Source organism: Acinonyx jubatus, chromosome B2 (genome assembly GCF_027475565.1).
Source record: "Acinonyx jubatus isolate Ajub_Pintada_27869175 chromosome B2, VMU_Ajub_asm_v1.0, whole genome shotgun sequence".
Taxonomy (NCBI): domain Eukaryota; kingdom Metazoa; phylum Chordata; class Mammalia; order Carnivora; family Felidae; genus Acinonyx; species Acinonyx jubatus.
The window spans coordinates 50,758,353-50,773,583 of record NC_069385.1 but is presented as its reverse complement, the minus strand read 5'-3'; the positions used below and the strand labels follow the sequence as shown (position 1 = coordinate 50,773,583).

At 42.4% G+C, this 15,231-nt stretch overlaps 1 protein-coding gene across 6 annotated transcripts in view; it reads right to left on the bottom strand.

The window, feature by feature from the left end:
• FYN (FYN proto-oncogene, Src family tyrosine kinase) overlaps window positions 1–15,231 on the bottom strand; it is a 213,753-nt gene that overhangs the window by 77,035 nt on the left and 121,487 nt on the right. Inside the window, exon 1 of one of the 6 annotated variants that reach the window (XM_027057075.2) lies at window positions 9,595–13,603. The exons of the other annotated variants lie outside the window; for them this stretch is intronic. The gene's annotated coding sequence lies outside the window, so the exon portion shown is untranslated. Of the gene's footprint in view, window positions 1–9,594; window positions 13,604–15,231 lie in introns of those variants that run through there. 6 annotated transcript variants of the gene reach the window in all.

Sequence of the window (15,231 nt, the reverse complement as noted above, 5' to 3'; positions counted from 1 at the left end):
GTCTCTTCTCTGTGTGAGCCTTTATGTGGACACGCACGTTTGTGATTCGTGGTATCCTGAGTCCAACATAAGTACAATGTCGGATGCAACTTGGCTTTTAATAAATACCTTCAAATGACAATGGGCAGAAAGTGAGATAAGAAACCTTGTCTAAAGAAGTGAAAGCAGCTTTGTGCCTTCCTTAAAGGTGCCCTCCACCTTCCTACTGCTGTCTGCCCTCATTCAGGGAGGCTGTATAATGGTGGCTCCCTGTCACCCTCACTTATGTTCATTTCTCCTCCTGATGCCAAGAATGGCTTCCACCATCCCCCCCCTCCCCCATCTCTAGGTGAACAAATAGGGAAAGAGCATGAATTGGTCAGATGACCTCCCTCCGTTGGTCCATTCCCATAATCCTCCTATTTTGAAACTGAAACATCCCTGGGGCAAAGTACCAATTACCATGTGGCCACTGTTCTTTTAGGTTTAAAAATATCTTCAAGGTGTCAAAAGCTCTACAGATTCCACTGGGCATCTGAAACCTGCCCTGTTACTCAGCGCCAGTAATATACTGAGGGTGGAGGCAATTTGTCTGGTTTAAATATTAACTCATACTAATATGCAGTTCTGGCAAGATGCATATGTGTGGGAGATGATGATGTTATGTTGGGAGGAAATGAAGATGATGATATGATGTAAATATAAATGGACTTTGGGCTGGATTTTAGGGAGGCCACACAGAGCCCATCTCTGCATGACTTGGCCTTATTCCCACAGTCCTGCCAAGGTTCTGTCTCTCACTTAAGGCCGTGGTGGTCCCCACTGGAGCAGCCTGCTACCCACCTGGCCAACTGTCTCAGGAGAGGCCCCGGCCAGGCAGTTCATTGCCTGGGCATGTAGGAGAGAGACAGGAGTGATTTTCCTTTTAATGGTTTCAATTCCACTCCTTCAGTTCTAAAATGGGTTGCCTTCTCACTCTCTCCTCTTTGCTTCCTTTCTCATTGCCTTTGGGTGTCAGAAGGGTAGAAAGCCATGACTGGGGGGAAGAATTTATATTTTGAGTAGATGGCTAAAAGTACTCTGGTTTCTTCCCTGTAAAATGTGGATTATGCCAATGTTTAAAAGAATAGACATTCTACCATTATGTACTACTAGGATGTTACTGATACCTGACCATCTTCGATATGAAAAAAGGAAACATCAACTTCATATGGCTTAAACAAATTAGTAGATAACATCTAGACCACTGACTGGCCACATAGTAGGTGCTCAATAAACCACAGGTTTAATGGGCATGTGTATGTGAAGAGAGAAGGCATGCTGGAGCCTGGGGGTTCTCCTGGGGAGCTGGCCTTTCTATGTCAGGCACAAACGACATCCAGTGATGTCCCGTCTGCCCAGGAGATAGCCGATCTGCCATTAAGTGTCCATAGTGTCCAGCTATACTACCAAACTTATCATTATGGATTACTGATAACATTTAATGAGTTTAACTGAAGAGACAAAATGAGTTATTTTGATAACAATTAAGAGGAAATAAAAAAGAAAATAAAGAAGGGGGAAAGCTGCATTTCTGTCTAATCTTAATTTGGTTTCAACTCAAGAAAGAATCCACTGCTTAGAGTTTTCAAAAGGAACCACACCATTTGTATGAGAATCATGTTTTTAATGTATTAGCTGGAAGATGGAGTTGGAGGGTTGTTTACTTTTAGAGAGAAAAAAGGAGCTTTTAGTGTAACTCTTGGGTTAAAAATCTCCGTATGAATCACACCATTGAAGAGCCAATTTCAGGGGTCACTAAAACTATTTCACTCCTGTCAGACAGCATTTCTGCACCTACTAAGCTTAATTTTCACCTAAACAGTAACGTTTGAAGCATAGACTACTCAGAAGCTTTACTCTGATGACTGATAACCTGGAGGGAAGCACGTGGGTCTCAGGCAGAAGGGGTTATATTTAGCTCCATGACTTCCTCACGGCCATGAAGAGACAGTTGAAAAGCCCTGGCTTTTTGGCACAGTCCTCTTGGCCTGGTATGATCAGAAAGCCCAAAGGGAGTAAGGAACAGATGGGTTTGGGGCAGCCACACTCTGATTCCTCACAGATCACTTCTGTGGCCCCACGAAGTGTCATCAACCTCTCCTATTACACTGTCTATGCCCACAGGGCCTGAGTCACCTGAATGCAGGACCTCTCCTTCACGCTCTGGGACTTCCATGAACCAGTGGGGCTGCTGGGTCCAATCAGGTGCCAGATGCTGGGAATGGCCACTGTCTCAAAGTCACCTGAGCAAGGTCACCTGGGCCTTCTCCTTTACCTGTGCTGGCGGGAGAGCCGGGGACTCTGCCAGCCAGATTAGACACGGAGCCTTTGATCAGAACTGGATGGTCTAGAGGGATGTGGCTTTGTAACATTTTGGGTTAAGAGTTTTTGGACTTGTGGCTTTTTGTGATGATAATCATTCTTGCTAGCCATCTACCCACTGACTTACATGCCCAACACTTATTTGTTTGCTAAAAACAGGCTCACCGGATTCAGTAAAGAAAAGGAATAAATGACAAAGGAGAAAGATAGTTTGCTTGGTAATGCCTCGAGAATCTCCAGGGTGCCAACAGTGGCCCTGGCTTTGTGGTGTGATGGGCCATCTGGAATTGTGTGTGGCTGACACCAGCCATGGGACAGAAGTCTGAGCATCCAAAGGAAACAGTGCCATGAACACCTAAGTCAGGTGGTTGAGGAGTGGGAGGGCAGCTGCTTCTATAGATACAAAGATTCCTTCTTTGTCTTCAATTATTTGCCGAAAGGAGTCTAAAAGTCCTCAACTTCTATGTGGGGACCACGTGCTGGGGCGATGCAGAGAAGGAAACCAACTGAAAACTTATTTGGTTACTCGGGTTTTCTAGATTCTGCCTACTTTAATAATCTTGAAAGATGTTCATGTAAAGTCAAGGGAAACATGCAGGTTACAAAACACTAGGTGGAAATATGAGTCTACTTCCTCTGTTTCCATTCTTGCCCTTTATGATCCATCTTCTACATAGCAATCAGAGTGATTTTTTTTTTTTTTTTAAAGTTACTGCTAGTCTTATTATGGTTTCCTATCACTATTTAGAATAAATTTAAACCACACAGCCATCCCTGCTCTGGCCCCTGCCTATCTCTCTGACCTCCTCTTCCATGGCTCTCCCTTCCATGCCTCTTCTCTACCCAGACAGGCTGCCTTTAGGGCCTCGACACAAGCTTTTCCCTTTCCCTTTGCTCTCCCCCGCAAACCCCATATAGCTGGCTTCTTCCTAGGATTCGGGTTCCACCTCAGATGTCACCTTTTCAAAAACATTGTTCCTGGCACCAAATCTCAAATTGCCACTGTCCTGTCACTCTATCATGTCACTCTGTTTTATTTCCTTCATGCACCTAATACTCTCAGAAATGATCTTATTTATTTAATTGGTTATTTGTTTGCTGCCTACCTCCCTCCATGAGAATGAAAGTTCCACAGGGGCAAAGGCTTTTTTTGACCATTCACTATACACCCATGAATGCTGAAGGACTATGGGGAGCTGTTTATATACATACACATAGGTTAAGGTACACATTTGTATTCACATTAAAAAAAAAGAAAAAAAAAAAAAAAGGACTGGGAGAGCACAGGACAAAAGATTATCCCTGGATGGGGATACTGAGTTTCTAGATGATTCTAAGTTCCTTCATTTTGCTTATTTTCATCTTTTACAACAAGAATGTACTACTTTTGGAATAATGAAGACAAAGTTTTCCCTCTGTTTTATAGTATAGTCACTCAGAAAAGGTTGCCTGGGTACAGCTAGACTGAGACTAGAACCACAAGATGCCAGAGCTGGAAAAGAGCATAGGGAACATTTGGTGCAATCCCACCTTTCACATCAGAGATGAGGAGGTCGAGGCTGAGCAGGAAATGACTACCGGCTCATAGAGCAGAACATGTAACAACTACTCTGAGGTTCTTCTCACCACGCCAGTGGTTCTCAAACTTAACACACATGAGAATCATCTGGAAAGGCTTGCGAACACAGACTGCTGGGCCTTACCTGCGGTTTCCAAGAGTGGGTCTGGGGAAGGGCCTGAGAACCTGCATTTCTGACAAGTTCCTGGATGATTCCAAAGCTGCTGGTCTGGGTCCACACTGTGAGAACCACTAGGGGTTAGGCTATACCACGTTGCCTCTCATGACTCCCTCAGAAATGTCTTACTCTTTTTGCAGGAATGGTAGTGATTAAAACAATACCTTCAACCAAAGAATTCATAGAAAACCCAATCTTTTAGGCTCACTCTCCAAAGTTCCTAGCAAAAAGAAGGAAAGGAGAAAGAGAGAAACAATTTTGAGAGCCTATTCTATCCCAGGCATTGTTCTAGATGCATCTACATTTTGTTTGTTTAATCTATTTTACTGCTGGAAACCTAAACTACTCAGAGAGATAAAGAAACTCGTCTAAGAGCAAATGGCTAGGGAGTGATGGAGACATATTTCAAATTCCATGTTTGAGTATATAAAGTCCACGCTCCTTCTCCAATCTTCAGAAAAGAACAAAAAACTGTCACTGTGGCATTTGGAGTGGCAAACCAATGTCTCCCAATGTGAAACACACACCCCTAAGAAATATTAATATGATGTCATGCTCCCAAAGACACTGAAGGTGTGTATACCAGTATTAACATCCAACGTTTTCTCTGGGCTTGAAGCCAAGGTTTATTCATTTACATGATATTCAGCAACTTCTAATCCCAGACCGTCAGAGTAGAGATGATTTGAATCAATGCCTAGCTCACTGCAAGTCACATCTGTGAAATAACTGGGAAGGGAGAATTCATCAATCTCAGTTTCTGACAAAAGGAAGAACTCACACATGCTTTGTGGGAATAGAACCAAACTTTGCAGCTGAACAGAACTGTCCCACTATTTGAAGAACTAAATTTGAATTCAAAGGCCAAAAGCCAAATATGAGAATGTATCATTTATCATTTTAGGTAAAAGGTAACCTAGACATTAGTTAATACTCCTTTTTTAATTTATTGATGGGGAAATTGATGAGAGACAGGAAAATCTAGGTGACAAGGTCATCCACACCTATAGATGCCCACACAATCAACGAGTCACAATTTGTCCTACTACTGTGGCCACACTCAATCCAAGTTGGAGAAACCTCTGTAAATACTGTAATGGCAAAGGGCCTTGATGGCATTCTTATCATTATAGTTTTCACCGGAATCCCAGGTTAATTGCAAGGTTAAATATTATATTAGTGGGTTATTTCTGGAGCAACAGCAAAAAAAAAAAAAAAAAAAATGTGGTTTTCTTTCTTGGTCTCTTTGTATTTCTTATTTCACGTCACGAGTTTTCCCCCCATATGTTTTATTCCAGATCCCTGAAGCAGCTGTATAAATAGGTTTTACATGCAAATAAAAGGAAATACTTGCTGTGTAATTCTGGCTATAGAATCAGAGGAATGAGGGCTTCGACCAAGACAGCTCACATGATGAGTTCCTTCCTGTGCCCTCCCCAAGTGTCCTTGGAGCCTCTTCTTTTAGAAGCTCATTTTCTAATGAAATGGTCAACAAAATGTCTGTACATTTTGGCTAGCAAAGCTGGCCAGTAGAGACCTTGAAAGAAAGATAAGAGGGAAAGAGGAAACAGGGCAGAGTGTACATGAAAAAAGGACAAGAGGGTGGGACTGGGTGGCTCATTGGCTTAAGCGCTGACTTTGCCTCAGGTCATGATCTCATGGTTTGTGAGTTTGAGTTCGGTGTGGGGCTCTATGCTGACAACTCAGAGCCTGGAGCCTGCTTCAGATTCTGTGTCTCCCCCTCTCTCTATCCCATTCATGTTTATGCTCTGTGTGTGTCTCTTTCTCAAAAAATGAATAAACATTACAAAAAAATTAAAAAAAAAAAAAAAAAAAAGGACAAGAGGATCCCAGAGATGGGTACTCAAGGGTGGCTAAAATTTGATATCAAAGGCAACTTTGCTCTAAACACAATTATGCATATGTCTGGAGTGACTGGTCTTCTCTGTGCACAAATCAGTAAGGCAGGCCAAATTCATGGCCCCTCATTTGTTAATATCTGTAAAGGTCTGGCTCTTTCACTCCTAATAAAATGCATGGAGTTTTATTTATTGTAGAAAAATGAAGGTCTGAGAGATCTTGTAGAACGAACTCTGCGTCTCAAAGCCAATGAGCTGTGTCTGCAGTCAGCTTCTGAGCTAGGCCTCTAATGCAAGACATGAGATTGGACTGTGCAGCATGAAGTGTGCACAAGCTGTTTTTTCATTCCCGACTCTCGCCCTTTATGAACAGTCTGGAAAATGGCCATCTTGGCTTTCCCAGAGGGCATGCTGCTGCTGCGGCTACACACGCAGTGTCAGTCTACGGTTATATGTTTGCTTTACATATTATACTGGCCCTGCAGGAAGAGCTGTCTCCTGTCTCCCTTTCCCCTCCGCCACCCTCCCCCGCCTGCCTCTCTCTCTCTCTCTCTCTCTCATACACACACACACACAGTCACACACAACATGGAACCAAGCTCCGTATCTACATTCCCCAATTTCTATCCAAATGGACATTTATTCCATAAGCTGCAGATATATTTTGGCAGTGTGTGGCTGCTGTTGATTCTCCTAGATTCCTCAGTGGCCTTCAGCCTGGGGTAGTTCATGCAGAAGACAAAAGAATAGCTACTTGGCAGATAATACTCTTCAGGCCTTAGGGAGGGCACTCAGCTGGAAAGAGCTGTTTTCGTTGGAGATCGGAAGTGCTTTTCCAGCAATTATTTGATCTTTCCTGGGAACTTGTACTTTTGAAAATCTCCCAGCCTGGTGGAGCACAGGGACTTCTATTCTGGTCTCAGCATTATCACCAACCAGACGTGTGACTTTGGGCAAATCATCTGGCCTTTACTTCACCTCAGTTTTCTTACTTGCCTGCTGGAATAATTATTCTTACTCTGCTTAATTCGTGAGATTTTTTGTGAGGATGAAATGAAGTGGTGTATGTGAAGGTATCGGGAAGATATAAAAAGCGAATGCATTGTTAGGTGGTATTTGTATTAGGTTTTTCATTTTTTTTCCCCCCCTGGCTTGGCTTATATTATATGGGTATGTTCTGGTTTTCTTTCTCAGAACGAGGTAGGAATTCCCTCAGGCCGAGGAGAGGTAATAAGTGCAACTCAGGGAGAGAACATCATCGCTTCTTGTTATCACTCGGAAAAAGCAAGTAAAAAGTGCAGGACCAGAACACTGTAACACTATCCTAGAAAGTCTGCTTTTGCTAGGGGCACACAGCATTCTGGTCCTTATTTGCGCCCTCTTCAGAAGTCCATACTAAGAAGGCTACCGCTGCAGTGTTGAAGGAATGAACTAATGAATCCATCCACCCACCCACACACCTTTTACAGACCAACACTATGTATCTAGCAGTGCGCACAGAATACAAACATGCAAAATAGTATCCCCATTGCTGAAGAGAGATCAGCCAACGAGAGTGTGGACACGGGAAGGATTTGTCCTGGTCCAACGTGGTTGGACCAGAGAAACACATGTGCTCTGGGAGCTCAAGCATATGGGTCATTCCTACCCCGAGGAGGCTCGGACAGGTTCTCAGAGTATGGGCATCTGAGCTGGGCCTGCAGGAAGGACTAGTGAGGAGCAGGGTAGGCCAAGTGCTCCCTCGCTCTTACAAAGGTACAGAGTCTAGAGGGAACATTCCAGAGAGCAGTCTTGTTTGGTGTGATGAAAGCCAAGAGTAGAGATGGGCATCTACAAAATTGGGCAGGGGCCTAAAAAAAAAAAAAAAAAAAAAAAAAGCAAGAGCAGGTCATCAAAGCTTTTGAGCAAGAATTACACAATAGATTGGTATTTCAGAAAGATTACTTAGCAGCAGGGAGGACAGACTGAAAGAGAGGGTAAGGGGTAGGAAAGAGGTTTAAAATAATCTAATGTAAACATCTGCATTTCACAACACTGAACTCTTTACAGCAAGTACTGGTGGAAGAGCATTCCTCCAAATTCTAAATTAATAACAGCCAATCACCAGTTAGGGAGGTGAACAGTCAATGCCTTGTAGGAACTACTCTTCAAGTAAGAAAGTTCCCTTGCACAATTTAGGAAACACAGATTTCCCATTTTATCTGGAGCAGTCTTTGTGAAAAGGGAGTCGATCCCAGCTTGTGAAATGTGGCGGACCATTTGTGTACTGTGGTACCAGGAAGAGTCCAAAAGAAGCAGGAAACTGCTGCCCTACTGGTATAAAAGGGGCACGATGAACAGCTACCTGGGAGCGAGCTTTGGAAAAAGTATCTCAGAAATGAAAAGAGAATTTCTAATAATGTGGGGAGGTTCAGCAAGTATTATGGACTTTTCAGTTCCCTCCCTCTTTCTTTGTAGTTTCTTTCCTTTTCAAGTTTAGGGATAATTCACATACAGTAGAAGGTATAGATCCTAAGTGCGCAGTTCAGTGAGTTTTGACAAGTGTATGTATCTGTGTAGCCTCACCCCCCCTCTCAGGATAGAGAATATTTTCATCACCCTAGAAAGGTCCATCAGTGTTCCTTGCCATCAGTCCCATGCAAGACCATCACAGTTGTGATTTCTACCACCAGAGATTAGTTTTATCTCGTTCGGGACTTCATATACATATAGTCTTAGAGTAAATACTTTTTTCTATTTACTTATTTTTGACATTTATCCACAATTAAGTGCATTTCGTTAGTTTATTATTGCTGAATAGTACAGTCATTTTTACTGTTTTATCCATTACACTACTTTTACTGCTGAGCAGCGCTGCATGGCCTGAATATACCACTATGAGGTATGTTTTTAACAGCTCTCTCTTTTGCTGGAGTGTGCAAGTGCCTAGCCGACGCAAAGCAAAAAAGAAAGGCATGGTGTGCAAGGGCAGGTGAAGTGGCCAACTGTTTTCTGTGTGGTCAGGGACGGACCTCCTGAGTCAGCTTCGTCTTGAGGACCTCTAATGGCAACAGGGGCTAAGACTTCAGGTAAATCGAGAAAACTATGAGAGAGACCACCCTTTGCATTTTCTTAGTGCTATATGTTTGGATCACAGAAGCAGATTGAAAAGTGGCCCCCAAAAGGGAGACGTCAACTCACTGCTAATTTGGGTAGTCAGGATGGTTAGCCAAATAATTTTGGCAACCAAAGCATTCTCTAAAAACTCAAAGTATGTCCATGGAGTCCTGCACAGAGCCTAGGATTCTATGTTGTTTCTACCACAGGTGGTACTTCAGTAAGTGAACTGAGGGAGTTCAGCAGAGAAAGGGAGTGATTCAGAAACACCGCCAATGACAGAACTGCTCCCATGAGCGCCGAGCATCTATGTGGCGAGACTGTGGATGTGTTCAACCAGGAGACGATACCTGGAGGCCTTGAGGAGAGCTGAGGAGCTGCAACTAAGAAGGTTATTGGGCAGCACAGGCAAAAGTCCTTATTCTGGGGAACTGGGTGAAGGAGCATCACAAAAGACTCCTAATGGCATCCCAAACGCTTATTCTGCCTTCTCCTGTACATCTGTCGCAACTCACTGTGAAAGTCAGATATGAATACCGTTCTGATGACTTGAAACGCACCATTTGGGTCAGCTCCTCCCTCCCGTCGCTATACAATGCCTGTCCTTTGAAATGGACTCGTCGTTTTGGCTCCAACATTCCCATCGACACTGGAAGCGATGCTGGTTTGCAGTCGTGCTGAAAACACACTGGAAGCAGAAAGCTCTCAGCTCTGGGTGGAGCCTGGTTTGATTCCAAGAATCATGTGGATAATGTCCTACAAAAAGCTGGCAGGCTCCCTTTCCATTTTTCAGACTAGACACACCTTCTTGCTTTCTATTTTGCCCAACCATTTTTCTGAAGCAATTGCGAAGTAAATAATCCCAGCTATCATTTTTGTTGAACACTAACCACGTGTCAGATATGGGGCTTCACGCTTCATTCTCGCAAGCCTTTGAGGTAGGAGCTATTATTATTCCTACTTCAATGGGGAGGAAAATAAGACATAGCCTCAGCTTCTACAGTCATTCATTACTATTCCGTGTGTTGCCTTTGCCTGTCTGGTTGGCGGTGGGGGTTGGAAGATGTGAAAGATGATGCTGAACAAACAGAAAGCAAAATGATCCTCTTCTTTGATCTCCCTCCTTACATATTTTAACATTAAGTTTCATAATTAGGTCAAAGTGAGAGATATCACTGTGGAGAGCTACAGCTCAAGTTAAACAATCATTTCTTAGAAGATCGTTAATTAGACTGACTTGGGGTGCAGGCTTTGGAATACATATTCATTCTGATAGCAGTTACAGCACAAGACATCTCATAAATAAAAGCCATTTAGAACATTATCCACAGGAAACAGCTGCAGCTGGTAAGGGAACTTCTGACATTAAGGAAATGCAGAATTTCATGGAATCAGAGGAAGGCAGGAATCGTATATCACACAGTAACACTATCTTAGCAAGAGCTGGACCATGTTTTCAATAGACACACTCATTTTACAGCAGTTTGTGCTTGCTTACCTCTCTGGGTTTTCAGGAGACAAGCATGGCATATCAAGAGCAAAAACTCCAAGGGAATGTGAACTAGGCTCAGAGATACTTACAACTTCAAGGGCTAGGGGCCTGTGGCTTGGTGCAAAGCTTGGGCCTCTCAACAGGTATACACCTGTGTTACACCTGTACACAGCTATATACACCTGTGCTTTCCAATGTGGTATGTGATCTCTAACCACATGTGATCGGTCCAATCTGAGATGTGAATGTAAGCGTAAAGTACATAGCCAGATCTCAAAGGCTCAGTATGAATAAAAGGATGTAAAATATGTCATTAATAAATTTTGAAATATTGACTGCATGTTGAAATGACAATGGTTTCGGATACCTCATCTTAAGTAAAAGATAGCGGGACAATTACTTTCATGTGTTTCCTTCTGCTTTTTCATCATGGCTACTAGAAAATTTAAAATTACCTGTGTTGCCTGCTTTTGTCATTTGCATCTATCGACAGTGCTGGTAACATACTTGGTAATTGAAAAGATTAACCCAAGTGGAAAATGTGGTGCATCTGATCAAAAGTTGTAAACCATCTGCAATGAATATATTTCCCAACAGGTGAACAGAATAATTGAAAAGGCAAACATGTGCCCTGTTGTTCTGCTCCACCCACTGGTGACCTCATGTAAGCCGTTCACTCTTGCTGGTGCTAGCCTCTGCAATGGTTCATTCGGATCATCCTGAGTTATTTCTTTTAGGGCTCACAGTTGGAGTGTGTGGCAAATTCCTAAGGGTTTGGTAACTCATGGGTGAAGGTGAATAATAGTGATAATAAACCCCAAATATTTGCAGCGCCAATGTTGTCTGCTGCTCTTTCACAAGAGACACAACTTTGACTGTCTTTCTGGAGCCACAGCTAAAATGTAATGGCAATAATAATCAAGTTTACAATAGACAGACTGGGCCACCCTACAGGAGGGATGATGCCATTTGCCTGTGCACCCCAATAAGTGGGTTTTATATGACAAGACTGGAGTCCTAACATGGAAAAACTTAAGAGCTCCTTAATAACCCAACAAACACTAAAAGGCGAACCCAACATCTTATAACATATCCCAGGAGAGGGCAAAGAGAACCAGTTATTCTTTTAGTTCAGGTTCTGCCCTATTTCTTTTTATTTTCAAAGCATCTAAGAATCTGCTGGAAGCCATTCTGCATTTCTCAGGCAAATTATACACTTTTTTAGATGATTCCAGTTTTTCCTTAAAAGGCAAAAAATTTCAATTTAGATAACTCAATTATAACTAATAGGGTAAAGTCTCAGTACAATGAAAGATAAATAGCATTCATGACCCTGTGAATATTTTAAGCAAACATATGCTCAAAATATATGTGTGGAAACAAATTTGGAATTAAGAAATTGTAGGAATAAATGCCCACACTGTAGGGATGGAAATCTTACTTATTGTGAAGACCTCCAGAAGTAACGCATGATCTCCCCTAGAAAGAACTCTAGAATTTACATCTCCATTTTGTATGATTGCCCTGGTATAACTAACTTAAACCTGATGCCTTTAACTTCTGAACATACAGTGACAGGGTGTTCAGTTGCCACTAAGACACTTGCCCATTTGGAAGCAGACCCGGCCTGTATTTACATGGTTCCAGATTCCTTCAGTCGTGACTTTTCCGCAACATGACCCTGACAGCACTAACACTGATGAATCTTGTCTGTTCTACAGGTAACCCAAGAAATACTTGGTGACAAAAGGAATGTTAGACATGCAGGCTCTTCCCCCTCCTCCTCTCTTCTTTCTTCCTTTATTTCCTTCCTTCCTTTCTTTTTTTCGTCTATCCATATCATGCCACTGGAATTTGTATCTTTTTTTTTTTTTTTTTAACTAACATTGAAGGCAAATTGGAAATTTTGACCGAATTGCTGAAAATAAATGACATGTGCTTCAGCCATTCCAGATTTTGGAGGAACTTATCTTAAAAAGCAAGAAAAAGGCTCCAAAATCACAGAACAACAAAAGGATAGATTGGCCACCTTCACTTTTGAAATTGGTGGGGTGGAAGTTGGCCAACCCATGAAAGAGAGCAAGTCTCCGTGGGCCTATTGTGCAAGATAACAATTTGACTTGGAAACGGAAAAAATGACCCTGCGTTTCTTTCCCTTTGCCACTATCTACAGAACCACATTTGAAAAAGAGCAAGAGAAGCAGATTAAAAGGAATAGCTGGCTGGCTTTTCCTCAGCATTTTATACTTTCATTCCTTTGTTCTTTTCTCGTTCAACCTCATTCCCAATTATTGCACTGTTTTGGGGGCACTGGGGACAGGACGTCTGGGAAACAACACATTAGTCCATCTGTTTTCTCTGTGAGTTCTTTTCAGCATCTTAGCGTGGCAACAGGAAGGATGTGGGCTCCCTTTCAGATTCAAATGAAGCTAATCAGCCCTAGCTCAGGTTGACAACATCGTGCTTTTGTTACACTGTAGCCTGAGAAAGCCAGAACCACCCCTCTAGTGGGGTAACCATTTCATCCCTGGGCTTAATCTCTTACTTTTAACATCACATTCCTAGCCCACTCTTCACTCAAAATAAAGGCAAAACGCAAACACAAAACTGCTGACACAGCAAGACTTAAGTGCATGCTTCCGTTAAGAGAATTCTGATTTTCAGAGTTGGAACGATCAATATTTCCAATGTATTTGCAGATGTTTTAAGTTGTGTGGCACAAATGTCCCAAAGTGGCAATGTCTCCTTTCAAATTATTTATGAAATTTGAAGAATGCTGTAGGAAAAGCCCACCATGCCTCTTTCCCAAACATGTATTTCTAAACGTGCAAAAACAAGAGGTATTACAATCAGATATGGAACTTTTGGTCTAATTCTTAAAATTGGATGTTTTATTACTAATACTTCCACAAAAAGATCAAAGCAAAACCATGGACTGGGATGTGGAACAGTGTTGGACAAACACCTTACCACTGAATTTGGGGACTGACTCTATTGTCAATTCTGTTACTCAAAACTTGGTGATCCTGACAAGTTATTTATCTCTTTTGAATCTCAACACCATCCATCCATCCACCCATCCATCCATCCATCCATCCAACAAATATGTCCCATCTACTAGGTGCCTGGCCCTTGGTGAGCTAAAAAGGTGAATAAGCTATTATCCCGGCAACTGGGGTGGCTTTTGATAAAGCAAGTATACAAACAATTCTACACAGCTGTCACATAGAAGTTACAGAGTACTAACAGGAGCTCAGTAGAGTAAGAAATCACGTTCAATGGAAGGATCAGTCAAGACTTTATTAAGAAGAAGCATTTAGTTTATTGCTTGAGAGAGGAGCAAGATTTCTAAATTTAGAAATGGATTGGAACATTCTTGGCCTCAGGAACATTGGTAGCAAAGACGGCACCAGGGAGAGCAGACTGCCAGACAAGGGAGGAGGACTAGACCTAGCCTGGACAGCAAAGAGAGCACCCAGAAGAGGGTGCACAGCTAGGAGGCAGTTTTGGTGGACCAAGCCAGTATTAATCTTGATTTAGGGAGGAGGTGGGGAGGGTGGGTAGAGGGACAGACAGGGATGTTGACTGGTGCGATTTCATTGGGGGCTTAGTTTATCTCTAACGTGCTAGCTGACATATTCTAGTACTTAATAATCCAGCACAAGTGAGGAAAATTGTTAAACTGGATGCCCACAAACAGGGGTAAAAATAGCTTGGTTGATAAAATTCAGTCCCATTTCCATATTTGAAATCTCAACATTAATTGGTCTTTTAAAATAGATTGGTCTTATGGAAAAAGTATCAAGAAGTGATGGATGAAAAAAGCCCAATTTAAAGCCCACTTTAATCCTATTAAAGTGTTTCAGCATTTGGTCTGATCCCTCATATAGGATAGGGGTGATTAGCTCACTTCTGTTTTGAAAGGGATCAGAGGAATGTGGTTCTTTATGGACTTCAGCAATGCATCATCCAAAAAAGCCTCTCATATCTCTATGGGAGTGAGACAGGAAAATGTGGCTTGGATATCAGGGCAATGAAATGAATGATAATATTTAGATGGGCCTGATCAGTGAGTTCATGTCCATTTAGAAGGTGGACTCTGGGGCGCCTGGGTGGCTCAGTCGGTTAAGCGTCCGACTTCGGCTCAGGTCACCATCTAACGGTTCATGGGTTCGAGCCCCGCGTCGGGCTCTGTGCTGACAGCTCAGAGCTTGGAGCCTGCTTCAGATTCTGTGTCCCCCTCTCTCTCTGCCCCTCCCCTGCTCATGCTCTGTCTCTGTCTCAAAAATAAATAAAAACATTAAAAAAAAATTAGAAGGTGGACTCTAAGGGGCATAAAACAGGGCTCGGAGTTCTTCAACAACTTTGCCAATATCTTCGATGAAGATGTGGAAAATCTGTTTGATAAAATATTCATATGAGACAAACTTTTGGAGGGATAGGAAATGTTGCAGGTGACAATGTCAACACACAAAAATATCTTGATAGGCTAGAGTAATAGGCAGAACTGAGATAAGGTTAGTGAAGGAAAATGTGAGGGCCCGAACAAAAAAATGTTGCATAAGTACAGGAAGGTGGGCGTATGGTTTGAGCAGCAGCACATGTGAAAAAGATTTGGAGGGTGTTAGTTGAGTAATTTCAGTTTGAGTCAATTATTTGACATGGCTGCTGGAAAGCCAGTGTGATCTAATGCAGTGGTTATTGA